At 43.0% G+C, this 26,762-nt stretch overlaps 1 protein-coding gene across 11 annotated transcripts in view; it reads right to left on the bottom strand.

Annotated features, from left to right (window-relative positions):
• Positions 1-4,238, bottom strand: part of SEMA4D (semaphorin 4D) — a 100,030-nt gene extending 95,792 nt beyond the window's left edge. For 4 of the 11 annotated variants that reach the window (XR_005255477.1, XM_038125444.1, XM_038125443.1 and 1 more), the window contains exon 1: positions 3,675-3,941. The gene's annotated coding sequence lies outside the window, so the exon portion shown is untranslated. Of the gene's footprint in view, positions 1-1,533; positions 3,944-3,964; positions 4,059-4,114 lie in introns of those variants that run through there. The other 7 variants (XM_038125440.1, XM_038125439.1, XM_038125433.1 and 4 more) reach the window with 6 other exon arrangements.
• Between the last annotated feature and the right edge of the window lie 22,524 nt (positions 4,239-26,762).

Below are 26,762 nucleotides of genomic sequence, written 5' to 3'. Positions count from 1 at the left end.
CAATCCAGTTCTGGACAGCAAGATCTGTAACTTCCCAATCCAGGATGACAGCAAACATTACTCTGAAACAGGAGGTTCTACTTTTTCTCTTTGTAGATGAAGAGCTATAGGAACAGAAAAAGTCATTCTTGGTTCCTTCCATCAGTCCATCCAAGAAACAGTGACAAAACCTTCATACCAGAAGGAAAACAAAACAGCTTCCACATTTAGCCTGCACAGCTGTATCAACACACACGCAAGTTAACTGCAAATGGAAGCTGTTAACTGCAAATGGTAGAGCCTTTTGGCATTCCCAAGCTCCTTCTGGTACTCAACCAGTTGTATGCTCCACTGAAAAGCAGCTTTTTAGCCACTTCAACTTCCTAAGCTCAAGACACAAGTTAAGTGGGACTGTCCTCATTCTTTTCAATACACTTCTTTTACCTATCTACCTAGACACTCGGACACAGGACTATGATGCAAAGCCAGATGAAGAAGGCCTTATAAAACATTGCTTTATCATAAGAAAAATGACTAGTTAGAAAAAAGGAGGCAAAAAACTTCAGAGAAAAAGCAACCAAACAAGAAAAATGACTAGTTAGAAAAAAGGAGGCAAAAAACTTCAGAGAAAAAGCAACCAAACAAAGAGCCAAAAGCACTTACCAGCTCATTGTGTATTATGTAGGTTCCCAAATGAGCATACCTTCCTTCAGTTAATTAACATGGCATACAGCAACTGAGTATAGGGCACAACAGAGAACACTCCCCCACCAAACTGTTTAATATTACCACAAGGAAAGTTTCCTATCTGCTTTACTTGTTTTTGTTGTCATCTTTAAATCTCCAACCTTATTCTCACATGCTACCCAGAATTTCAAACACTGTGAAAAATTGTCTCAGTCATGTCTACAAGAACTTGATTATTAGTTTAGTAAGACTCATAGTAGATCACCACCCATTCATGAATAATGCTTTCATGGTCATATACCTTCAGAAGCTACTTTTCAACTCATTTAAATTACAGAATATGAATCCAACAAGATGCAACACTTGGAAGCACTGGAGGCTTACAAGACATGTTAGTCAACTTTGGCAATTATTTCATTACCTCTGCACAGCAAAACCTGGGATAAGTAACTTCACCGCTGAACATTCAGGGGAAATACTTTATATTCTTGTTGTCTACAAAATTCCTATTGCAACAACTAGCTTGAGATTCCCTTTTTCCTGGAGAAAACTAAAACTAAAACAAAACAATTGGCAGAGTTCCAAGATAATATAGCTATGATAGAAATGCTCCAAGATTTTATTCTTGTTGATTTAGAGTTCCACTTAGAAAAGTCATCCTTAAAAATCAGATTATGGCCCAACTACCTTTGAGTTATCCAACACCTTTTGTAAACTAGATAACACATGCAAGTATTACATCTAATACTAGCAGCCCCGTAGAAGAATTGATTTTGACATGACTGAAAGAGACCTCCCACTTGCTTCACTGCAAGAAAACAGCTAAGAAAATGTGGTTTAAAATGAAAATACTCATTTGGCACATACCCCTTAAGACAGCTGGGAGAGAGGACAAGAGTGCACTGCAGAGCAAGCACAGTGCAGCTTTCAACTCCACCCAAGTGGCCTTCAGCAGATGACAGGTCCTCTCGAGTTCTCCAGCTCCTCCTCAGCAAAACGCTGCATGAAGCAGGGAACTCTAAGGCTCAGCTGCTCAGGCAGGCCAATATGGGATGTGCCAGGGCATCCAGAACATCTCTTCTTTTTGGAGGACTTCTTAGCGGTATAAATCCACATATTTTGGCAGGGTACTGCTGTATCCATGCAAGGTAACAATAAAATATTATCCAGTGTTCAATATAATAGCTGTTTATGCAGGGACTGGGATGGGGGGAGGAGAGGAGACTGAACCATAATGCCAGCAAAGAGATGGCAACACAGCATATTAAATTAAGTCTGTGGGCACACCTGTACTTAAGAGAGTCCAGAAAAACCTATGAATCAGTGTTAGAGTTTTGAAATAGAACCGTTCACATCAAATGCTTAATTTGTTGTGGAAGCAGCTACTGCTCTCCCCACTAGCTAAAATTGCTTTTGTTTCTTGAGCAAAAAGAAAAACACGAGAGAAATTTAAAAACCAGCTACAGACCTATTTTGGTAGGTATGAATGCAAGCAGCTTTTGTCAGCATACTCTGTTGCAACCCTGGACCATCGAAAAACGTATATAAAGTAATGGCTTCAGAGGAGGGGGGAGAGATGGTGAAATACTTCCTCTACAAGCCAAGAGATGATAGTAAAGACAGACTTCATCTATCAATCCAGCTTCCAATTTACAAAGGCCTTTTTTTTTTTTTTCCTCTCTAAGAATATAAATGCAGTAACGCATTCCCATGCCACCCGTTTGCTTCCAGTGGAAAAAGTCACCTATATTTCATCTCTGCTACTGGAAAGAATTGAGTGGCCATCCATCCATCCATGCCTGCTTGTCCCAGGCAGCACACTGTACAAACGCTCTTCCCTGCACAGCAGGGAACATGGTACGTACCCAACACAAGCCACTCGGTTCTCTCTTACAATGCCCCTTTCTAACTCAGTTTGTAAACGATACTCCCACTCCGGCTCGGCCTCCACATTCGCGATCCATGCAGCCAGCACAGCTTCCTTTAGGCGCACTTGCGTAACTGCCTGAGCTCGCACTCTTTCTAATAAAAGAAGTCATTAAACAGTTCTCTAACAAAACCTCCATCCAGGTATCCAAAAGGGAGTATGAGATCAGTAGCTATTTCTGAGCCTGATGGGCACAAAGAACTCAACAGACGTGTGCTAATTACTGTGAGAATTCTATTTTTTTAAGAGGCTTTATTATTACACTGATTTCCAGAACTACTAGAAATACCTGGGTGCTATAAACTTAAAGGTGATGTTTCACATTTTTCAGCCGAAGTAACTCCCCAGAAGAGGTACATGACAATAAAGACATGAAGGAAGGTAGAAAAATGTTTCAACATTAAACCAAAAAGCACACTTGAAAAATCCCTTCAACCTACAGATCCATCAGGTTCCCTCCTACACCAGGGCAGGATCAAGCTCCTATTCCCCTCCCTGCTAAAGGCAGTCACGTAATAGAAAGGAGCTGCAACAATGAAGTTACCACGGCTGCATTCATCCACTCAATCCCTCTCCCTTAAACGCCCATGATGCGTAGTTTTGTATACGCGGAAAATAACATGCAACAACCCACACCTCCGGGAAGCAGCGAAGACATCCCCTCAGAATTAGCTGTGGGGCAAACGCGGACAGAAAACTCTCTTTACACCACTACCTTGCAAACTCAGCACCTCTGTGGAGACCTGATTTAAACTCTCCTGACAGCTAAAAAATAAAGCAGCACATAACAGCTCTTCAGAACACATGCAGCCGGTTACCCGACAGCAAGCACCCAGCACCGCATACTGCCCTTCGCTCAATGAGGCACGGCGGCTCCCCGCAGACAGCGGCCTCCCCGAAGCGCCCGGACACACTCCTGGCAACCTGAGCTGCTGGCCCTTGGAAACCGACCGCTTCTCAGCCAGGCGAAAACGCCTCGCATCGGTCCTCACCACCTTCGGGCGCTACCCCGGCCCCCGTCGCCGCGGCAGGTGCGGCAAGAGCGGGCGGCGGGGGCCCGACCGCCACCCCGGGCACGCACCTGGCGGGGCCGCAGCCGACAGCCGCTGCCGCCGGAGTCAGCGGGGCTCGGGGGCGGTGGGCGGAAAAGCAGATTTATAAACCTGGCAGCCCTCGCTCATTTGCTGCAGCTGGAGGCTCCTCCTCTCCGTCTCGGTCCGGCCGCGTCGCCGGCGGGAGCTGCCAGCGCCCTCGCCCCCCGCCCGAACCCAGCGGCGGCCCGGGCCCTGTCAGGCGGCAAGACAAACTGCGTTCCGTAGGTGCGGCCGGGCCGCCCGCCCCCACGCCTGGGTCCCCCAGCCCCGCACCCACCTCGGCGGGAGAAGGCGCGGCGGGCACGGACGGTCGCTGCCCCAGCGCCGACCGCTCCCTCGCCGCCGCCTCCTGCTCCCTCCGCCCGCCCCCCGCCGCCGTCTCCTCCTCCCCGGCCGGCGCACAGCCCGCCCCGCCGGGCGCTCCTACCTGCGGGGGACTGCGGCGCTCCCCTCGCACTGCCCCCGCCTGCCTCGGCGCCTTCCCCGCGGCTGGGGCTTGGCTGGCGCAGCCCCCTCCTCCCCTCGCCGGCGGGGGCAGGGCGGCGGCGGCGGGAGGGGCAGGAGGAGGAGAAGGAGGAGGAGGAGTTGGTGCCCGTGTGTAACAAGTTTGGGTTGCCCCGCAGTATGGCGGCCGAGCGGTGCGGGGGGCGGGCCCGGCCCTCGCTCCCGGGGGTCTGGCAGGGGCCTGAGCCGCCCTCTCCTTGGTGCTGCTCGTCCCTTCCCCCGCGCCCGTCACTGCCCCTTAACGGCAGCGGCCCCGCGGCGCGGCCGCAGCGGCAACGGCGCCGGGTGACATTAGCCCGGTCACGGCGCCGGCGGAGCGGCTCCTCCCGCGCCACCTGGGGCTGCGTGGCTTGGCAAGGCACCGAGGCGCCTCTGCCGAAAGCAGGTGTGGTGTCCCCCAGTTCAGCCGGGCCGAGCAGGAGCCGCCGCAGCTCCTCGCACCTAGTGCCACTTGTCGCATTCCACTGCTCCTCCTCCGCCTTTTCGTCGCGGGCAGGATGGATCCGCTCGCCGCAGACCACAGGGAAAACCGCCCCTGGGATCCAGGTTCTCGGTACCATGGGAATGAAATAACTCGTCTCGAAAGCAAATGTTACTGGAATTATTGCACCTTAAAAGCACAGGTTCGCTTAGGTGACTGCTTGGCGGAATATAAAAGGAGGACAGAAAATAGGTCAGTAAATGCACAGATCTCACCTGTGGTCCTTCTGCTGAGTCACTGATGAGTTATTGATTACCATCATGTTTGTGCACGCCTGGTGTGACTGTTCAGATGAATGACATGGACCAACACATGGGTGCTTGGTTTTAGGTTGGGGTTTGGTTTGGGTTTTTTTATTGCTGTGGAACTGGTGATACCAGTGTCATGAGATTGCCATGGCTTGGTTAGCAGTAGTCATTGAAGCAAGACTGAACAAAATATTTCGTTTGTCAGATATTTGCAATTGCTTTACTGGCTGACCTTTAAATTCCAGCATTACACAATAGTGTATTTTTACAATAACATTCTCATCAATCTCTAATAATTCACATTAGTTGTAGGTAAGAAATAATGTCAAGAAGAAATCATTGAGGAAATCGAGCCTCTTAAAGCGTGGAGACATGATAATAACTTCAGATTAAGGAAGTTGCATGCAAAGCAACCTTGATATTTCAGGGTCTACAAAATGGTAGCATCTTAAGGAGGGTACTAGCATAGCCAGCAAACAGTCTATTGTGTGGTAAACAGTAGGAAATGTGTATTCCTGCACTACATTTTCAAAATGGTGATGTAACTTAGTCCAGCTTGAAATTGGATAACCAGTGTTCATCATACCATTGACATCAAATAGGGCCATAATGCCATCAAAGCATTGGATATGAAGCATAAAGAAAGTAGTCATACTCAGCTCTGGGGTACAGCAGCAGCAGGGAGCAGGAGGGGCTGAGAAGCCATGGTCTGCAAGGAAGGGGGAGAACCACTTCTGATGAGGGGTATAAATGAAAGGGTCAAATGGACCCATGCCAGAAAATCCTTCCTGAAAATACAGTAGCATGATAAAAAAATCTTTTTCATATTGTATATGGGAAATTGCTGTAATTTTTACCGTCAGAAGATTAACCTGCATCTCCACTGGGACTGACTGCTGGTATTAATAGGCTAGCAAAACTCTCTAGTGTAGACAAGACTTTTAGCATATCCTGAGGATTTTACAAAATCTAGGCTTGGGCAGTTCTTAGCTCTGAGTAGGAAAATCACAGAGATTTTGTCAGGTTTCCTCTTGAAGCCTGCAGTCTGCGCAAATTTCCAAAAACCGGGAGTGGCACAAGGGAACTGGAGCAAAGACTAGCACCAAGACAGAATTTCCACTATTTCTGACTCTATCCAGGTTATATGTAATGACCTTTTAAGAATTATATTGTTAATTTATATAAAGTAGCTTTCGGTCTCCATTCTCAGGAAAACCTGGAGAGTCTTACAGACTTGAAGGTTGGAGGTAAAACAAGGGATTGATATTGATACCTTGTCAAATGGCAGATTCTCAATCACATTTAGAACCTTCTTCCAAGTATATATTAACAAATGGGATTTGATGAGAAAAAAAAAACCACTAGTAACAACAGTGTTGGGAACTTACAGCTGGTACCATGAATTGCACCACTGAAAATTCCTTTTGGTTATAAGTCATTTCTTTCACAGGACTAAAAAACATATGGCCTCTGACACAAATTTGAGAGGTTTTCCAGAGGTCTGTAATATTAATCTGGGTTGTATGTGAGCTAGTGGTGTAGGGCTAAAGATACTGGTCCTCACGGTAATTATAACTGATTTTGTTTTCCTAAAAGAGGTGATAATCTTCCAAATACTGTATGCTGTGGCAATGAGATAATGCAATGAACAATTATTAATACATGTCCACATCAATTCCATAATGGGTGTTCCAAGGACATGGAGGAAACATGCTTTTAAAAACCTATACTATAAGCATAATAAAGTCAAAAAGGACACATAATGCTTTCTGTAAAGTAGTAGTATGTAAAGACTGCCTCAGTCCTAACACACTTATTTCAGATAATGTGTTGAGGTTGAATATACACCCGGGTATTTTAAGTCTAGGGAAGCTGTATCAAATCTGTGCCAGGAAAAATAAATAAGCAATTAAGAAAAAAAAAAAGGGGTTAAAGAAAGCTGTTACAACTGATGGTGCTCTTAAACCTGCAGTCTTTAATTAAACTCACCAACAAATAAGCTACAGGGTAGAAGATACAGGAGCAGAGTAGGGACTGAGAGGAGACCAAAAGTGTCTCAGAAGCCAGGTCTGAGACTGAGGACAAATCTGTCCAAGAGTGAGTGAGTGAACAGGTGGTAGGTTATTAGTAAGTAAGTGAAAAAGGGCATTGAACATGCCCAGAGGTTTGCAAACTGATACATAATGCAGGGAATAGCAGGGTGCATGACAGAATGAATGGATGAGGGAATAAAAGAATAAATAGTTGTGTTGAATGAATGCAGCTGTGAACAATTCTGAATAAAGTCAAAGTTTCAAGCTATACCTTTATATTGCTGTGCTGGCATGACTTTTCAGATCACTTGATGTATTGATGTAAGCCAGCATTAGAGGAAAACAGCACACATTGCTGAAAAAAATCCCTTTTCACTATGAATCAATGGAAAACAAAATAATAAAAATAAGGATTTAAAATACATTTTACAGTCATGACAATAAAAACACCTTTGGAAATGTTAGTACAGAAAAATAAGCACACAAAAGGCATTTAAAAGCATTGTCCAATAAATTAATGTCGATTAACATTATTAAGCTACTAGAATTGACACAGACCTAAAATTATTTGCAGAGCAAGAAGATGCCATTAACTATCCTAGTTAGGAACCTGATACACAACAGCTCAAAGTGATTTGTGCAAGATTATACACTAAGTCAGTGACAGAACCACAGATGGATGAAGCCTTGACCTTTTACTTTTGTATACTCCCCATCAGGCAGAGAAAATGCATTGACTTCACTTTTGCAATTACAGAGTCAGTGAAACTAAATTATAATAGTCAAGGGGTTTTATCTCCTAACCTTGGGGTTTTTTGGGTTTCTTTGGACTGAACACTTCCTATATCATTATGGATAAACATGGCAATTATGCACTCAGAGACTTTAAAAGTGTCCCTGTATTTACCATGTTTGTATGCCTAAGACAGAAGAAGAAGGAGCTAAGTAAATGCTACACAGACATCTGCATTTAGATGAAGTAGAGTAGGGGAAGTGCCTGTCTGGATGACGTGGCAGAGGAAGGTCTTTTTCTCTGCTTTTGGTGGATCTGTGTGGCTAAGAACACTGTAAAGGTCACAGAGAAGATTTTCCTTTTCTTTTTATTTCCTCATCTGGAATAACAAATTTAGGGGAGCTACACTGTAGGTTAATGTCTAACCATAGAGTTATCTGTAGTCTTGTCCATTAAATCTCACAGCACAGCCTGTTAGAAAATTTGCTAAAGGGATAAGGGACACAGTGAATTTAGGGAAGGATGGCAAAAGTGGTAGGGATTCCCTTCACTGGGGTGCTGGGTCAGCATTTGTATTTTAAAATGAGATATTACTAGCAAATTACATTAATAGCATACTTTGCTCCTAGGCAGAACAGCAACAACACGTATTTTGCATTTTCACTTATCAGTGTCCAAATACAGAGCCTGTAATTCTTACACAAACAGCTAAGTTATGTGCATGGTTACAAAATTAAGAAACTAACCGCTCCAGTGGTCTTTTCATAGGAAGATGGCATGGAAAGACTTAGAATCAATGAATAAAAAATGAATTACAAAAGATGCTTTATCCACTGTACATGGTGGAAGAAATACATGGCCTAGTGAAGAAGGCACATGCTTATTAATGAGAAAAATAATAAAAAATGTGTCAGCAGTGCTTACCTCAGGGGACAAGGTCAATGAGGCAACATCAATAATGCAGTACATTAAAAATAATGAAGAAACTAAAACTCAATATATTTTTTAATGTTTTTTGAAAATGCAATTACATTTCCAAAAAGATCAAATTAATGAAAATTGTTTAATGGAGTTTTCACCAATCACAGCAATTATTTCTGATTACATGTTTTTAATATGTATAATACCAATATCAAACTATTGGTGTGGGGTAACATGTGCTAGTCATGAATAAATATGAAACCAGAGAGTTAACGAAGGTGTTCTGTTGTTAATACAGGAAAAGCAAATGTAGGGTTTGAGAGTACTGGATTGAGACATTTATTAACTTTATACTAAGCTTGCTTTCTTCCTGTATGGACCATACATTTTTATTGCCTGCATTATTACAATATTTTATGATGTTTTCTTATTTTTCTTACTTCTTTTGATAGACTAATAACTTAATATGATGCTTTACAAAACAAATTAAGAAGTGGAATTATAAAGATATTTTTCTGGTGACAAACTTGATTGTAAAAGATAGTAACCACAGACCTGTCTCCTTTATGTATGCATGTCTCAGTGTGGTCTGAGAAGGGGGGAATGTATCACCACAGTAGTGAGTGAAGAATCTGCCTTTTTATCAATCAGAATAGCATTTTAAGTCAGTTGTTTTCCATATACACAGTTTACTTGGAGAGGATCACAGGACTAGAGGGATTCTTTGACTTATACCAATGTCTGTAACTATATTTGACTGTAACTTCTGCTATGTTCCACAGCTAAAACCTGTAGACTCCCAGCTTTAAACCTTGATAGAAAAACAATATTAAAGCATGTATCTCATAGTTGCTCCTGTTCTTGTACAGGGCATCTATCTCAAGTAATGACAAGCCAATTGATTCCTGTCAACACTGAGACAGCCATGAATCTGCAAAATGAGAAGTTGGCAATGGAAATATACTGTGAATAAAAGGTGAAAGCAGACTGCTTTCCTCTCCTTGTGTGACTTCTTTTTTTTTTTTTTTTTTTTTTTTTTTTTTTTTCTGGCATCCCTTGTCCTTCTCACTCCCAAAGAATGCAAAAACCTGATGTAACTTGCTCTTGAACTAAGTTGCCCTAATAACCACCTCTTTGGCTGAAGCTAAACCAGGTCATGATTTCCCACTGTGATGTCTGTCACAGGGACATTTTTTTCCTGCCCTAGAGTAAGGTTTTCCTTTCCACTGGTTGCTCCTTTTAGGTTTCTGTTACTTTATATAGAGAACAAAGCAAAGGATCCAATTGCCTCACTATTATAAATTAAATAAAAGGACATACAGTATAAGAGAGGATGGATTTTTCTAAGCTGATATGAGCAATTTGCTACTATCAAAACCCTCTCAGGAACACAGAGGTCTGTTCCAGGGAGTAACAAAAGGAAAAATAAAAGATAGGTTGGAAGGGACCAAGGCTAGTCTTTGACAGGAGACTCATAAAGATAATTTTAAAAGGTCATTCTAAGCATCTCCACCTTGCTGTCCTCCCTGAAAGGGAAAGAAAAATGCAAAGACTGATGATTACTGCCTTCTAAGTGCATCAAGAGGTTTGGCTAAGGAACAGATGTCTTTTATCTGTCTAAAACATTCCCCTCCTTAGAAGTTCTTTATTTGTGTTTCTGCTGAACTGCCAGACTCTATAGGAAAATTTAAAAAAAAAAAGTTTGGGAAGAAGAGGAAGCAAAAGTTTCATAGCAAAGCAAGTAGGGATTATTTTTATATAATCCTGAAAATTCTCTATCACTCAACAAAAATGACTTACAACAAAAGAGATTTAGTTCCTGTGATTAAACACTGATTTTGTAACTAAAATTATCAAGTTGATTAAAATTTTTATCCATTAGCCAAAAGTTTTTATCCTGAAGATCTTCTCATTTTGAAAATTAATGTTTGTTAATTAACACTAAAAAATACATATGATGAAACATTTTGCTTGAAACAATGGGAAACGATTAACCATTTCTCAGGGAACAATTTCTCTATTGATTTTCTGGTATAAATTTGCAATGCTTTAATATCAAGGGAAATTCTAAGGTGAGAAAGGAGGTGTCCAAAACTCTTGGTAGTCTTCAGGGTAATGGAGCGTGATAGGAAATAGTGGCAGTAGAGGTCTGCTGGTCACTCAGGTTTACATCTCAGAGATGTCAGAGATGTGGGCTATGGTCACCCATGCACTCTGCTGTCCAGAAGGACCCTGGTAACTAATTTATCTGTGCTGAGCCTGGCAAAACTGTTAAGTAAAACCTATTCTCTCAGATTTTGGTTCTGCATTCTTCTATGTGACATTAAAGTGATTTGTTACCCAAACAGCTGTCTCTCTTCTCTCTGCCACAGCGTGGTCACTGGCATAAAGGGGAGGCAGGAAGGAGCATGGGAGGGGCTGTACTGCACATTTGGCCTTATGTCCTGGACAAAAGTGGGACCTCTTCCTTATACCTCATTGCTGAGGAATCCTGACTCTTGCTACATTCAGTCAGGTATGGCTGATACAGCTATAGCTACTCAGCTTAGGAGTAAACTAGAAGAACTGGGAGAACATAATGTTTACCCTTTGTTTTTCTTTGATTAAGGCTTAACATTTCTATTTTAGGTTAAGAGAGGTAAGAAGAAGGCTAAGAAAAATGTCAGCAAAGGAATTATGAAGGACCTTAGCTGATAGGCATTTTTCTTTGTTTTGGCTTTAGGAATGAAAATAGAGAAAGGAGAGTCAAGTAGAAAACAAGCATTTTTAGTAAGAGGTAGCCAAAATAAAGAAAAAAAAAGAGGCAGAGAAAACAAGATCAGAGAAAAATATCAGAAAAATGTAATGACTTAGCTGGGCCTGTTATTTATATGTTTCTCACATTTAAAATATGTTTTTCCACTGAGATAAGGAGAAAGATAAGAAATATTCTGTAATTAGGAGCAATAAAGAAAGTTCACTCCCAGACTTCCTAGAGTTTTGAAGTTGCTTTCAAGGCCTGTTGTTTCTGGTTATTATATGTCTTCAGTGTTAGGGTAGGTCTGAAGTTTCCAGCTTCTGGGATTCGATGAGTGATATGCCTAGGGGCAGACATTTTTAAGCAATGCTTTTGAGAGTCACTGGAAGTCTGCTTGCGTTCTGTATTCAGTCTATATCTATTGTGTACACTCCTTTATTGGGAAAAAAATACCCTACAACAAAAAATGACCCTACAACAAAGGATAAGGAAATGGTATTTACTTCTTTCTGTGCCCACTTTTTCTTTGACCTTGCAGCTGCACAAATAGCTCAATCAAAGACTGTCTGAGTAGATTTCAGGGATCAGAATCATATCAGCACCTTCTGCTCACTGTCACCCTTCATACAGATGCTCCTGCCTTCTTTCCACATGAAGTCCCATTATTTTAAGGCAGAGACAAACACAGTGCCAGACTTCCTGGCTGGTGCTCCCTTACCTGGTCCAGAGCCCAATCTCATTTGTTTGTCTGCAAGTTAGTCACTTGGAAATCATTTTATACATAACAGCCAAGGAAGTCTGGTAGTATGAAATTAATAGATAGTATGTAATGTTGAAAAAGACAATGGCATCAAAAGAGCCACTCATGAGTCTCTGTGTGAAGCAAAGAAAGAAGCCAAGCTGAAACCCAAACATGTTAAGCTGCCTGCTATTTTTGCAAAAATAACAGATACTTTCACCAACACTAAGTGATAGATCTTCCAAAGTCTAAATACAGATTCAAAACGCAGGCTGAGATTGCCCAATTGTGCAGGAAATTACCAGTGGTAGGAGCTGGGGAAAACAATGCCAGTGGTACAGTAGGCCAAGTTGAGAAGCCAAATTTTCTCCAATCTCAATGCAATGGACTGGTGGCACAACGTGCACTTGTACCATATAAGATTAAAGTTTCATGCAATATACTTATTTAACACATTTAAAAATGGGACAAGCAAATGCTGTTCTGAGTGATTTTAAGCCTATTAATACCATGTCCTTGTTGTGAGGCATTATTGTCTTGTGTCCTTGTTGAATCTTGCCAATTACTTTGTTTTCAATTAAGTGGAGAAGGCAAATAGAATTTACACAAGGTCCCTTTCTGGGCCTTTTAATGGTGCTTTCTCATCTCTTCAGAAGTGAAAGACCATCGTCTTCATGGTCTTCAAACGTTGGTCTGGAAAAAAATTTTTGTGGGATGGTCTCAACCGTTCCCAGCTCTCTGATCATCAACTGAGTGGTGCAAGACAACTTGCCTCTGGCATGCTGCATTTTGTGGGTGCAAGGGAGACTCAGCTGCCCCTCGGTGTTGTGACCTCTCTCCCCTTTTCCCAGGGTTTTGTAGCACCACAGCCCCTCTCCCCTTTTCCCAAGTGTCAGCAGTGTGCTGTCAGCTCAGCTTGGCACCAGAGTAGGTTGAGCAAAATCCTGACCTGATACAGAAGAACAAAGTTTCAGGGCAAATTGCTTCATCTTTAACAAAAAGTACAGATATGGAAGAAAACATGTTCTTCCCAGGTAACATGCCCCTTCTCAGCAGGATTTGTGAAAATCCCTGCAAACACAGCCCTCTTTGCAGAGCTTTCCCACAGAAGGAAATGACACAAGAAAATGCCATTATTTAGAATGTTCATAGTTTTTTTCCTAAATTTTGCTAATTCCACCTCTATCATATTCTGGGTTTTACTGGTAATTCTTGGCCAGTCGCTTTATCATAAACAAGTGTAGCCGGCACTCAAGCAGGAATTGTTCTTCCAGTGGCTAGCTGGACATATACTTACAGAAAAATGCAAATAGTGATTTAAAAACATGTATTTAAGTCCTGATAAATCAGAATAGGATTTTTGTTCACACAGTTAACACTCCTTTTGCTGTTTCAGACCAAGGAAATTAAATCACGCAAGATTCTTCTCCTGTGTCCTGGCTGAGTGGCTTACAGCAACGAGTGTGTGAAGACTTCAGGGTGGTTTTGGAGTGCTGATTAATGATAATTTGAAACTGACTGAGCGCAGGTATATGCCTTGAGTTAAAAAAAAGTAAACACATTGCTGTCTGTAGTGTGTGGAGTAGGTTTTATGGGGATGCAAAAGAACCTGTCCACAGCTCCTGTCACTTGACAGCCCTTGTGCAATGTATGAGCCTCTAGACTTACACCTTCCTTCCTCCTGTCCTCAGGCATCCAAGTGACCTTTATGGTGACACATTTCTCAAATGACCAAATGCAGATACCCAGTCAATAGGCATGTTTGTTGTGATTGTTTCATAATGTGAATGGAGGTAAGGACATGCTCTCAGACTCACAAAACATCTAAATGTATCCACCAACCAGAACTAATTCACAGTATGAATTAATTAACAAGAAGTAAAAGCTCAAAAAGGGGAAAACCGATGATTTTCACCCTATATTGTGTATTGCTCCTCCCTGTTCTAAGAACAGCTCAAAATGAGTTGCAGGAACTATGATTTGCATTGCTTGGTCGTGTTTATACATGTTGCTAAACCACTCTCCATGCTGGTTTAGTTACACCCAATACCGACACCAGTGATAAATGCAGGATTTTATGAGGTAGTTTGCAAAGCTCAGATCATTATATACCAGGGATTCTGCCATAGATAACAGAACAGCACATATCGGAGGGAGCTGTGCACTTCCCTCTTTCTGTTGGTAGGTTTTAAGGATTAAAGATGATTGATCATTCAGTCCTACCCTGTGTATCACAGAGGTCAGTGAATTCAGCCAGGTTTTCTGCAGCTAGTGCAAATTATAAGCATCATGTTTTTTTCCTGAAGCACAGTGCAGTAATCTTATTTGAAGACAGAGTAAAGATGGCAGGATGCAACTCCTCCTGGTTCAAAATTAAATATGGTGTTTTATGGTGTGGGAAGCTTGTCCAGCTGGTATTCAAAGTGTATGTAATTGCTTCTCACAGTTCTGCTTTGAAGGAGAGACTGTCAAGTTTTTGTGATTATCTGCCCAGCACAATTCACAGACATGAAAGTCACATATAAATGTTTACAGACAGATATACATACCCACCATGCAAGATTGTTATTCATCCTACTCTCTTACTTTCAAAGAGCCAGGAAGGAGAAGAAATGCTGTACTGGTATATACAGCCTCATGAAGAACAAAGGATTGCATAAAGTAAAATAATGCAGCAAAAATCTCAAGGGAATTAATGATGGTTTAGTTGTTGGTTTTCCCCCTACCTCACCATGGAGCCTGTAAGTCTGAAAACCAAACACATGTGGGAATCAAACAGATTTCCTGTGTGCGTGGTAATTCTTCAAGAGCAAGTCTGTAACAGCAATGCCTGCCTAACCAGTGTGTTTTCAGAGTCTAGTAGTGTGTGATCTGTTTCAACCAAGAGGTGATCAGCTAATGACCAATTGGACACTTTTTAGGCACATGAGAAAATTGTAGCAACCTTCAAGCCTTTTACATCCCTCCACTGTGGCTGCAAGCCAACATGCTCTCTTGCTGAAGGCAGCAATAAGCTTAGGCAGCTTAGCCCAGCCAGAGTAATGAAATTACATGTCGCAGTTCAGTTCACTGTGGTCAGTGCCCTCAGCCTCCATTTGGAGAATAATTTTCCTGATAGCAACTGTTCTCAAAGCTTGGTAATACCAGCTCTTGCCTCCTGCTAGTCTTTGTAGAAATAAAATCCCTTCTTTTCCTTTTTTTTTTGATTAAATAAAGTATCTCACAAAGCCTAAATGACAAAGCTGTAATGGTATTAGGAAGAAAAAACAATAAATTTGTCTCTAACATCAGAGACAAAAATACCAATCAGACTTGATAGTGCAGAATCAAAAGGAAGGAGCACTGATTGATAACTCTCTGGGCATAAAGCTATCCTAGCCAAACCCAGATGCAAACACATCTTCCCTAATAGAAATATTACCACATTTGCTAGCAATTTTATTGCTGGCCATGGCTGTCTCCTGGCATACAAAATACAGTGAGTTCCTCCCAGAGCAGAAATCTCCCTGAACATTCATATGTTTAAGGCTACCAAGTGTTTGGAGATGATCCAAGCTTGAGGCAGCCCTGCTTCTGGGCTCCCCCCAGAAATCAGCTTTCATTCCTAATGTCTCCTCTGCACACACATGGATCTGTCTCAGGTACTGTGTCTGTTTGTCTGCAGGTTTCTTTTTTTTTTTTTTAAGCTGGGGCATTTCCTCAAGCAGCTTGCAACAAAGCTGCTGTAGTGGTCTCCCAACCAGAAGCAAGCAGTGGGCTGGCAAGGGGAACAGGAACACCTTCAAGTAGTCCTGTCACCAAATGTTCCATACCATAAAACAGCAGCCCAAGTAATTATACTTTTGTCAGCACTTCTCTTGATTTCAGGGAATAGTACAAGGAAGACAGGCCATGCTAGAAAGATCAAGGGCTGTGATGACTAAGGAGTTAATTAAGGAGGTCAGAAGCACTCAGTACCTTCTGGCTCTTGCCAGCCCTACTATTGCTGCAGAGATGTGAGCAGGGCCATACAGAGAAGGCCAGAAGGTGAAGCTGGGTGTGAAATCAGTGCCCTGCTGATGTGGCATTCACGGCTCAACAAAGCTGTTCCTTGAGGAGGAAGGAAAGTCAGAGTGTCTCCTAGGAAAGTCAAAGTGTTGCTCTGACAGCCCTCCTGCTTTACCGTGCCGACTCAGCCATCCTGTTTATGCATTCTGGATGTCTTTATCCTGCTCTGCAAGGCTTTGGGTGGCTTCTTATCAAATTAATTTCCCATCTTTCAGAAGCTGTTATTCATTAGTAATGCAGAAAAGTTTCCCATGCACTACAACCTTGTAAATGGAATTGGCGCTGACAGCAGTAAATGCCTTGTAATGTTCCCTTGCCAGGAAGGTGGTGTGTCGCCCCACTGCCAGTCTTCAGAAACATTTTAATTTCTCAAGTGAAATGTAATAGTAGGAAGATGCAGTCTGAGCTCAGAAATCAATACCTACTGCTAACAAAGCTGCTCCTTTGGGAACTTACTGGTATGAACCAGCATGATAAATTGGGAGAAATTATGTGTGATCAGGTTTTGTAGAAAGCAGTTACAATATGATATTATTTACCATTCGTGCAGCACCATAAAATTGTAAGAATTACTTGTTCCCACACAAAGTATTTTGGTGTAATTTAATTTTCCTCAGCATGCATACAGTTACTGCTTAAACCGGAATTAATATTACAGAAATCTCTTGTTTATTTCTAGCCTGTTATGGTGGAGTCTAAAGTATTTGCACTCAATGGTTTATTCATAAACATTCTTGATCCTTTTTGCTCAAATGGAATAAAGTCCTTACTTAAAATAAGTATTCTGCAGTACTCCATCTTTGTTTACTTAATACAATGTCAGGCTTCCATCCTTGATGTAGACTGGAAACATACCGCTATTCCCAGCCTGACTCCTCAGTCCCTGCTGAGTTAACTACGCAAATTGATAGTAAGTGGTAAGCAACCAAAAAGCACTTTAACCCTTTCCGAAGAGGTCCACAACTGTGTTTCTTATGAATGAAGACGTTATTCATTAATAATTTTAATTAATTGCATGCTTGGTGAGTCCGGAGTCAGTTACAGAATGAGAACACAGTTTTTTCATGAAGCTTAGACTATGAAACAAGGAGGCACTGCAGCATGCAGAAAATACTGCTCTTGGCTTTGCTGCATTCATGAAGGAAGGATGTGGCAAAAAGTAGCTTTTTCTATCATTTTAAGAATATAACATTTTGGTTTTGGGAGTTTTCTCTTTGAGACAACGGTTAGACATAAAAACTTTGAATTTCCTCCGAGATGTTCTGTAAGCCTGGTAAAGTGCCCTTTCATTTGTGAATCATGTTTCATTGGGAGCCAAAATGAGAAAGAAAGATCTCCAAGACAGATGTGCACTACGTTTTGCAGTTGTTGGCTGGCTGCCCTGCAGAGGTGTACTAGTCTCTGGAGAAAGACAGGGAGATTTTTTTTTCTTTTTTTTTCCCTTTTCAAGAATTTAATTTGTGTAAGAGGTCAAGCTGCAGGGATAAATGAGGTCCATGGCACCTCCAGTTTGTGGATTGCCCTGAAGGCCGCTCGGAACCACTTTTGGGTTGTCTGAATGTTGGCACACCCCCCTCCCCCCCCCCAACCAAATATCTTTTGTTGTATTTGTTATTTGCTGAATTTCGGTGCCTCTGGGGCTTCTTGGCCACTTCCCAAGAAGGCTGCGCGGAAACTATCGCATGTGACAGGGATTGCCACCTGCCCGGGTCTTGTCAGACCTCCTGCGGATCGCTACTGGAATAATCAGGTAGGAGTGGAAGTCTGAATTTTAATGAAGCTTTTGCACTAGACAACAGCGCTACGAGGGATCCGATGGAAAAAGAACCTTCTGCTACGGCTAGCGTTTGTGTAAGCATCAGGGCTTAACCTTCAGCTATGAAAAAGAATAGGAGAGGCTGACAACAGTGCCATTGTCTTCCCTTCAGGAGGGCATTGGCATTTCCCCGAAGCTTGTGTTACCTGCCCGCTTGCATGAGAACGGGCAATTTGCCCTGGCACTTTAGGTTAATGGTTATGCACATTCTGCACCGAATTCTTTCCTTTGAGATTAGGAATTCTCAGCTACAACCTGAATTGCCAGAGCCCGATACAGAGCAGGGACGGCAGTGCCCGTCCACGACTGCAGGCCCCGGGCCTGGCCCCGCCGCCGCCCGGTGCCCGGCCCGCCGGGAGCCCCCGCCGCGGAGCCGTGAGGGCGGCCGGGGGACACCGGAGGGGACACGCCGCTTCTGTGTTTAAGCCGTGCTTGCCTCTAATTTATTTTTGCAGAGTAGCTCGCAGTCTGCCGCTGTTGTGCAGCCAGATAGACCGCACCGACAAAACCCTGGCAGAAGCGTGAGCCTCGCTCATGCTCGTTTTGGAAGTATTAACTGAAAAAACTCCTTAACTATGTAAACGCCATGTTGGGGAGGAGGGGTGGTGAAACACGGTATTACAAGAAGTATCGGCTCAATATCAGTTATGTTTTCACTAAAATTAAAAAAGAAATTATCGCCTAACAGATAATCAGATGTGAATCCACAAGAATTACCGAAGATAGTTATGCTTAAGAAGGTGTTAACGGGTCGTGGTGAGGCCCAGAGCCCAAAGTTCATCACACCAGGCTAACGCATGAGTTCTATTTGGAAGAGCTGTAATAAGAATGAGACTGTCAACGTGTGAGGAAAAAAAAAAGTACATACATATATATATATATATATATACATCTACCTTTGTATATACATATACCTCTTACATCCTTAACACTTCAATCTCCTTAAAAAAATTCAGAAGCAGATTTTTTTCTCAAGGTAAGCCTGTCACAGGTGTAGGTCACATACAAACTGGAAGCTTTTTGATCTCAGAGGTTCCTTTTGTTTCCCACTGACCTTTTGAGTGTTATGGAGCACAGCCATGAGAACATATCAGAAGCAAAGAAGTGTTTGAACTGCAGACCATCAATAAAACTAACTCTGTACAAAACCTGGGAAAATCCAGAGAGATTTCCTAAAACGAATTGCACAAACCAAACACCCTGCGGCTGAGGAAGTTTCTGCTGTACCAATGCCTTATGAATCCACAAATATCATGGCAAAGATGGTGTATTAACTGCTGCTAATGAGTGCAAACATGAGTATAAACACTGGGAAATACTGTTGGTGTTTAAAAACAAACAAAAACCAGAGTGAAAGAGAAAAACTCTCCCCTCCCTTTGCAGGACCTGTCTGGACAGGCTGCCAAATCCCTGCTTACAGCAGGTCCCCATGGGAGCCTGATCCCAGCGTCTTTTCCCCATCCCTCTCTAAGGCAGGAGCTCAGACATCCTGCCTGTCTTCTCTGATTCCCTCTCTGCTACCACCTGAGACGCAAGTGAGTGCCAGAGGGAAGATTGGGGGTCCTTTTTCTTTCCCTGGTGTCTGCTGCCTGGGTGGTTTAGTACATCCACCTTTTTTTGGTCCTTGCTGGATGTTAGACCTGCTGTTCTCTATAGGATATTATTAATTTCTACTTGCAATTTTTTTTTTCCTCCTTCATGTTATTACTCCATTGCCTCTTCATGCTATAACCACTGGGTTAGATGAAAAACTTTTCTCTTTGTACACTGAGGAAATATCCCTTTCCCAACAGTTTAGTTGCTACCCCCACAACTGACTGAGGTTTGCTTTTGTGGATTTTAGTTTTCCTTTCTCTCCAGAGTCATCCTGTAGATGCTTGCATTGTCTCTAAAGGGCATTGTGACTTGCCTTTTTTTTTTTCCCTCCTCATTGTCCCCATGATATGGCAATAAGTTTAAGGGACACTATTTTTTTTTCCTTCTATGTCTGCCATAATGACTCATATAGCTCCTGAGTCCATAGATGGTGCATTTTTTATCCCCTAAGTAGGACATTCCTGACAACCCTTCTCCTTCTGACAGCAGACCACTGTGCTAAGCAGCAATCTGTCATCTGCTGTTTTGGGCAGCCATCCTGAAGAAGTGCTCTTGCACACGCTGGGAGCAAGGACAGTGATGTGCAACTGTTGGGATGTATCCTACATGGGGTTTGTCATGTGCGGAGAGCTCTTCTGCGCACTCATGTTTCTGAGTACTCTGGGATGCACTGGCCTTGCTGGGGAGATGCAGCTGCTGCTCAGATGTGGAGCCTACTGGGCTGCCCTCAGACTTGGATGCACCTGTCAGGGAGATGCAATTGATAAGGACAGGAATAAGCCCATGAGTCAAGTGATGCTGGGAAGTCTGCAACAGGCACTGGAAAGGAGCCTCGCCCCTGAGCACTGCACTAATGGCTTAAACTACTATGTGAGTAAAAATCGGATGTGACCTCACCTGGAGACATGTAAGGTACTAAGAGCTCATTTCTGGTCAACCTTTAGACTCCATTGCCTCTAGTCGAACTCTGGTCCAAAATCTGTGCTCTGTGTTTCTGAAAACTCTACAGCTACCCAATTACATAGTGGGACACCTATGGACATGCCTGTTTTCATGTACTTCTAGGTCTTTGCAGGGCCAAAATTCGCTCTATCACTTTCTTACCATAAAGTTATTGCACAGTTTTGGTAGATTAAAACCACCAATCTAATGAGATCTAATTACAAAAGGAAATAATTTTAATATGTGTTGAATGAAATCCCCCTCCCCCATGTTATACTATGTTATATTTCTAGATCTACTGAACCCAGTTTTCAAGTTTATCTGGTTTATTTCTTTCCTTTTTTACTTTTGACAATTTAACTGAGAACCCAATGTACTTCAGACTGCCTACCCTTATTAAAAATCAGTAGATTTTTCACCCACGCTTTTCTTCCCTTGCTTATCTGCAGAGCAGATGCAGACCTATTTGCTTAAATCAAGGCTTGCAATTCCCCAGAACATCAAAAGAGCAGCCCCTATCACTTTGGTCGCTTTCATTATTGCACCTTGTCTCCATGATCTCCACTGCATTCTTACTGCAAAAGGAGGTCTCTTTATCACTTCCCTTCCTTTCCTTCTGCTCTTAGTGGAATCTGCCTCAGCAATCAGAATAATAATGATTTATCTCCAAGGGAATGTGAATGCAAGCCAAGTTCCCTTGGTACAGGGAAATCAGTTTGGTATTGTTTACTCATCCCCTGTGGATTCACCAGATGGCATAAGACAGCATAATTTGGATTCTGTGCTCAAATGAGAGGGAAGGCTGGAGCTGCAGGAATTGGTAATGTGAAATTACCAGGAACAGTTCTGATCTTTTTTTTTTTTTTGTTGAGGATGTGGCATGTCTTTCATCTTTGTCATAGAACATGCAAGGAACCTAAATTTATTGTAGCACACCTGGACCTCTAAGATGTTAAGTAAACCATTTTAGCGTGGTCATTCTTCTAATAACTGCTGCCTCTGGAGAGGATGCTTTTCCTGGGCTGGGTTGAAGGTCCTGAGCAGGTCAGCAGAGAAGAGGCAGTGGGAAGTGAGGCATTGCAGCTGTTTCCTTCTAGGCCAGCACTGCTTCAATTCAGTAAATAGAGGATTTAGGTTTCTGTTCTTTAAATATCCCAAGCATAAATTATTCACTCAAAATACATTTGTAAAAGAAGAAACACTAGGAATATAGAAGTGGAAAGCCTTAGCAGAACCTGAACCAGCTACAGCTTTACTGACCACAGCACAAAGCACTCAGTCTAGCCTGATATCCCATCCCTGAGGGATGGAGGCGATGATCTAATCATTCTTGTCCATCTTGTTGCTGCAGTTTTATTATTTGAATTCTTTTCAGGCCAGATACTAAACAGATATAAGCTTTTCTGTACTGAATCCTGCTGCACTGATTTATGGCTGCTTAGTGTCTGGCCTTTAAGGACTGTTATAACCTCTAGGATATTGATTTCTCCTTTTATTTTCCCTGGTGCTGCAAGTAAGCCCCTTGGTCAGGACCCTGGTTGTGTCATATACAGAAGTGTGATGGTGCCATGTTTTGTAAAAATGAGTGACCAAAAGGGTGAAAAGTTCAGCAGTCTTAACTGCAGCACTGCATAATCACTGGAAAAGGGGCCATGGCCTCCAAAAATCACTTGACAGCAGTGTTTGCCCGGGTGGGACCCATTCTGCTGCAGATGAAGGACCAGAACCCAAGGCGAGGAGCAGGCACAGGGAACCCAGAGGAGTGGGTCAGAGGACCCAGAGCAGGCTCAGGGCATTGATGGGAAGGACATGAGGACTTTTTTGGTAGCTGCCCACTCAGGAGAGCAGCTTTTTAAGAGCTGCCTCTCAGGTTTCATTGCCTCTGACCCTTCCTTCCTGGTACCATTGCCCACCGCATCCATGCTCTCTTTCTCCCCTTCTCCCTGCTGCTGTCCTCCTTTCAGGGCAGGTCTTCAGCTCAGCCCCAGCTGTCAAGACTCCAAGGTCCCCTGGGAAGTGCCTGTGGAAGACAGAAACACTAGTTGAAAAGACTGCTCATGGCAGGGGACAGTCTATGAAGGTGGAAGGAAGTCTGAAGATCAAGATTGGGAGCATAAAATAGTTTGCAAAGCACCAGTGGTGCTGATCTGCCAGCCAGATCACTTCTCAGAAGGCATCCAGGAGGGTGGTAGATGCTGCCCCCGCAAAGGTGAATTTTGGTTCTTTGGTTCTTCCTGGTTCTTGGAGGGACAGTGCCAAGCTGCATCTTCACTCCTGAGATAGCCAGGAAGGGCCATTGAAGGGAAATGAGTAGGTGAAGGACAGACCACCCACAGCGCCTTCATGCCAGCAGCTACAAGGTGTTCAAAACTTCTGGAGACCCAAATCATGCATGGGCTTATCATGTGACAGAGCCATCAGTATCAAAAAGTGCGGACCAGGTCCCCCCGTCAGCCCCCAGTCCTTCTTGTGACTTCAAAGATGGCTGGCCCAGCCAAAGAGGTGCCTGTCAGGATAAAATATGCTCTCAGTTTTAGCTAGGCCTGATGCAGATCTGCCTTTCTTGAAGAGGCTAATTAAAATGATAGCATATCAATCATCTTTACCCACACACACACACTCTGTCACGAGTGGTTTGCTTCCTAAAAGGAATATACACCTGCCTGTGATCCAGCATTCTAGACAAAACTGTTGCAGGAGCAAGTTTACCTTGGGCTATCCCTCTTATGGTTATCTGTGTTAATAACAGTGGAATTCAGAGCCAGGAGTACAGACCTGCTGTCTGTACTCTTCTGTGTCCTCATTTTGTAACTAATGAAAAAAAAAAAAGAGCTTTTGCTTTATTTCAGTGCTGAATTTCTGTTCATTAAAAGCTTATAAAGGAGAAGAAAAACCCTGGAAGGTCTCATACATTCCAATCAGATTTTGACATTTCATTAGGCATATGGTGACATACATATTTATACATGAGCACAGTACGTATTTGGGTATTTAGCTGCCAGGGAAAGGGTGTGATTTTGTTCACATGCAATGGTTGTCCCACATGTTAATATCCAGGTTTAAGTAATGGAATATCATGATGACTTTGAAAGACATACATGGTATCTGCAGCTTGGTTAACCATCACAGAAAACCTGCTCTTCTTCCTGTGGGGAGAGTGTGCCAAGGGTGCAGGGCTCACAACCTTCAGACATCTTTTGCCCTGTGGTTTTCCCAGCTCTTTCTGACCTGTTGATCTTGCAAGAGCGGTGTTTGCTATGCTAAAGCTGGTGCAGTGGTTGTTTCCACAGTCTGGATCTGGTTCCTGCTGTAGATGGGCAAAAAGAGGGTGGTGGGGCAGCAGGTCCTTCCCCAGTGCTGTGCTGACTCACAGTCCATGACAGTGGGGCTTTCTGTGGCCAGGAAAAGCTGGTGTGGGGTTCCTGCTTTTTCAGGGCGCGGGGTGGTGAGGCTGCCAGGCAGAACTGCAGCTGCAGCAGGTTGGGGCTTGGTGGTCTGAGTCAGCACCTCCCAGCCAGCCTGGCAGTGGGAGCTGGGAGGGCAGCCTGCCTCCAGCCTGGATGCAGGCACCTGCACGGAGGCAGTCTTCCATTCTCTACTGCTTTCCAGGTCTTGGTGCTTTCACCAGCATTTCCTGTCCCCTCACTGGGGCCTCCGGTGTCTGGACGCGCTCAGCTACATCTTTTTATGGCCTTTCATCTGCAGCGTAGAACAATGCCCTGCTCATTCTGGCCCCCTTGTGCTCTTGACATTTAAGTGTGTGAGTAATGAGGCAACTGCATCAGGGTGAGCTCCAACTGAACCATGGCAGTGCAGGTCTGACCCGTAACTGCAGGGAAGCCAGTCCTTACCATCTGGAGCTCTTCCCAGCACGGTGGGTTCCAGTGGGTAAAGGGCTCTCTGGTTTAGCAGTAACCTGGGGGATGCTGTGGAATAATCATGCTCTGGCACTTCCTTTCAGTGCTTTGAAATACTCAGTTCTCACAGAAGCCTGTTGTCTCTAATGAAATGCAGCTGGGAATCTGGAAATACCTCCTCTAATCTCCTTCCCTGTTCTAATGTGCCCCCTAGCAGAAGAAAGTCCAGAGAGGCAGGTAGCACAGAGTGTTGTGCCAGTTATACACTCCCCCAAAATTCTCCACTGCTTCTTGTATGGCAGCCTTCCAAGCTACTAGTACCACGAGACTAATGCATAGTGATCCTGCTTCTTGTCTGTTTTGAAGTTAGGGGAGGATTGGTTGTTTTTTTGGGTTGATTTTTTTGGGGGGAGTGGTGTGGGGAATGGGTTTATTCTGAATTCTTTTGTTTTTCATATTTGTCTGTATATTAACCTGCAGCAAATCTCACTTTTATTTATCCAGATTCCTCATATAGTTTACTATTTACTACTCAGACACTTCTTCCCACCCTCTGTTGCTCTTGATACCTATAGTAGTGTCCTGTTGGCATCAGCTGCAACTTGCTTAATGTACTGTTTACTCCCAGGAACTGCAGAATGTCAGACAAGAAGAGAGAAAGGTATTGGCCAGCTATTTGTTCAGTTACATTGTTACCACCAAACCAGTGCATGAAAATCATGTTACGTAATACAAAATATTATGCAATTAATATTTCTTTTACTCCCTTAAAATTTTCTTTCCACCAAAGCTAGGCACTTATCAGTAGACTTGGTTTTTTCCTGGGTTGGTATTAGCTGATGTCCTCTCAGGAAAGCTGTTATCCTCAAAATGTGCCAAAGCCTATTGGTTTCTGTTACAGGTACATTATTATACCACCACTTCCATGCAGCCAAAATGAAATAAGCAAATGCATTGGGAAAGACAGCTTGATGTGACTACTATCTTATAGGTACATTTTATTCTGTAAGTATGTCCACAGGTTTCAAACATTTTAGACTAGAGAATGAATGCAAACACAGCTAGAAGTGGATTGCACTCAGAATTGCATTATTACAGGACCTCTTTCCTATAATGAAACCTTTTCTATAACATTACCTATAAGGAAAAAAATACTATATATTTATTTCATTTGTGTCTAGAATGTAACAATTTATGGCAGCTGTGATGTTAAAATACGTCTTCCAAATGCATAACTGATTTGTATACCCAGTACTGTGGAAAATCTTACTAACATAGTCAATTATCTGATCAGCAAAAGGTTCATACCCAAGCCTAAAATCAGGAGGAGGAAATCTACTCATCAGCTTCTGTTGGTGGTTTCAAAATTGCCTTAATTATTTTAAGTTCAGTCCTAAAAAAGGCTGAGAATGTTCAGCTTGCATTAAAATCTGAGAAGTCAGTGCTCAAGGCTGTGCAAGAGCAGGCCTGAGAAAAGAACAATTACAAGTGTTGCATGCCAAATCCCTCGATGCAATAGCTGATCTGGGATTGAACCTGCTTGCACCACACATCGGTTTGGCTACAAACACAGTAAAGCAAAAGAGCTTGTCAAGACAAATGTGCAGCAATATGCCATGTGAGAGAGGCCAAAGTACGTGTTAAAACACATCTTTCTGGCTGCCAGGAGCACAGCATAATTGAGAGAGCTGTAAAAAGTCTCGCTAAACAGGTCTCTCTGATTTTACTCCTTAAATATGGTGAGTCCCATGACTGGGCTGTTTGCTACTTTGTAAAATGCAGGGTCTGTTAGTGAAATCTGATTTCTCCTCTCCTTCTTGCCTCCAGACCATGTCTTTTACATGTCCTGAAGCAAACATACATAGCTTATTCTCTATTATTTGTAATTACTGAATACTCTGCTTCTGTGAAATCAGCTCCTCTGATTTCTGTTCTGTGTTCAGCTGCCATCCTGGCTGTTTCATGGGACATGCCAGCAGACAGGGCCACCTGGCTCTCTGAGGCATCCCTTTCGACTGCACAGCAGCAGATGCATACACCCGAAGAACAGTCTTTAGCTTCAGAGCCAAGAGCAGGTTGCAGCTCCTCCCATAAGCATGTCCAGGTCAGCCACGGGTCTGTAGTTTCTCTACAGGGAGTAGTTCCCCCCCACACTTTGCCTGAAGTTTTGGTTCTTGCAAGGAATTGACTTGACTGGGATAAAAAAGTTATTTTCTTTACTAAAAGTCCTTTGACATTAATATCTACTCCAGAACAAGAATGAGAAGGGGGGACATAACACAGGTCTACCTGTAAGAGAACTAGGCAGCTCCATATCCTGGTCTTGTGATTAACATCTCCTGTATCATACACAGAAATGTCCTCTGGAGTGAGGTCTGCAGCTAAGGTCTCCCAGATTTTATTACAAAGCTTAGGTCTTGC

This window comes from Motacilla alba, chromosome Z, assembly GCF_015832195.1.
Source record: "Motacilla alba alba isolate MOTALB_02 chromosome Z, Motacilla_alba_V1.0_pri, whole genome shotgun sequence".
Classification (NCBI taxonomy): Eukaryota; Metazoa; Chordata; class Aves; order Passeriformes; family Motacillidae; genus Motacilla; species Motacilla alba.
Note: the sequence above shows the minus strand (reverse complement) of the source record. Positions and strands in the feature narration are given on the sequence as shown.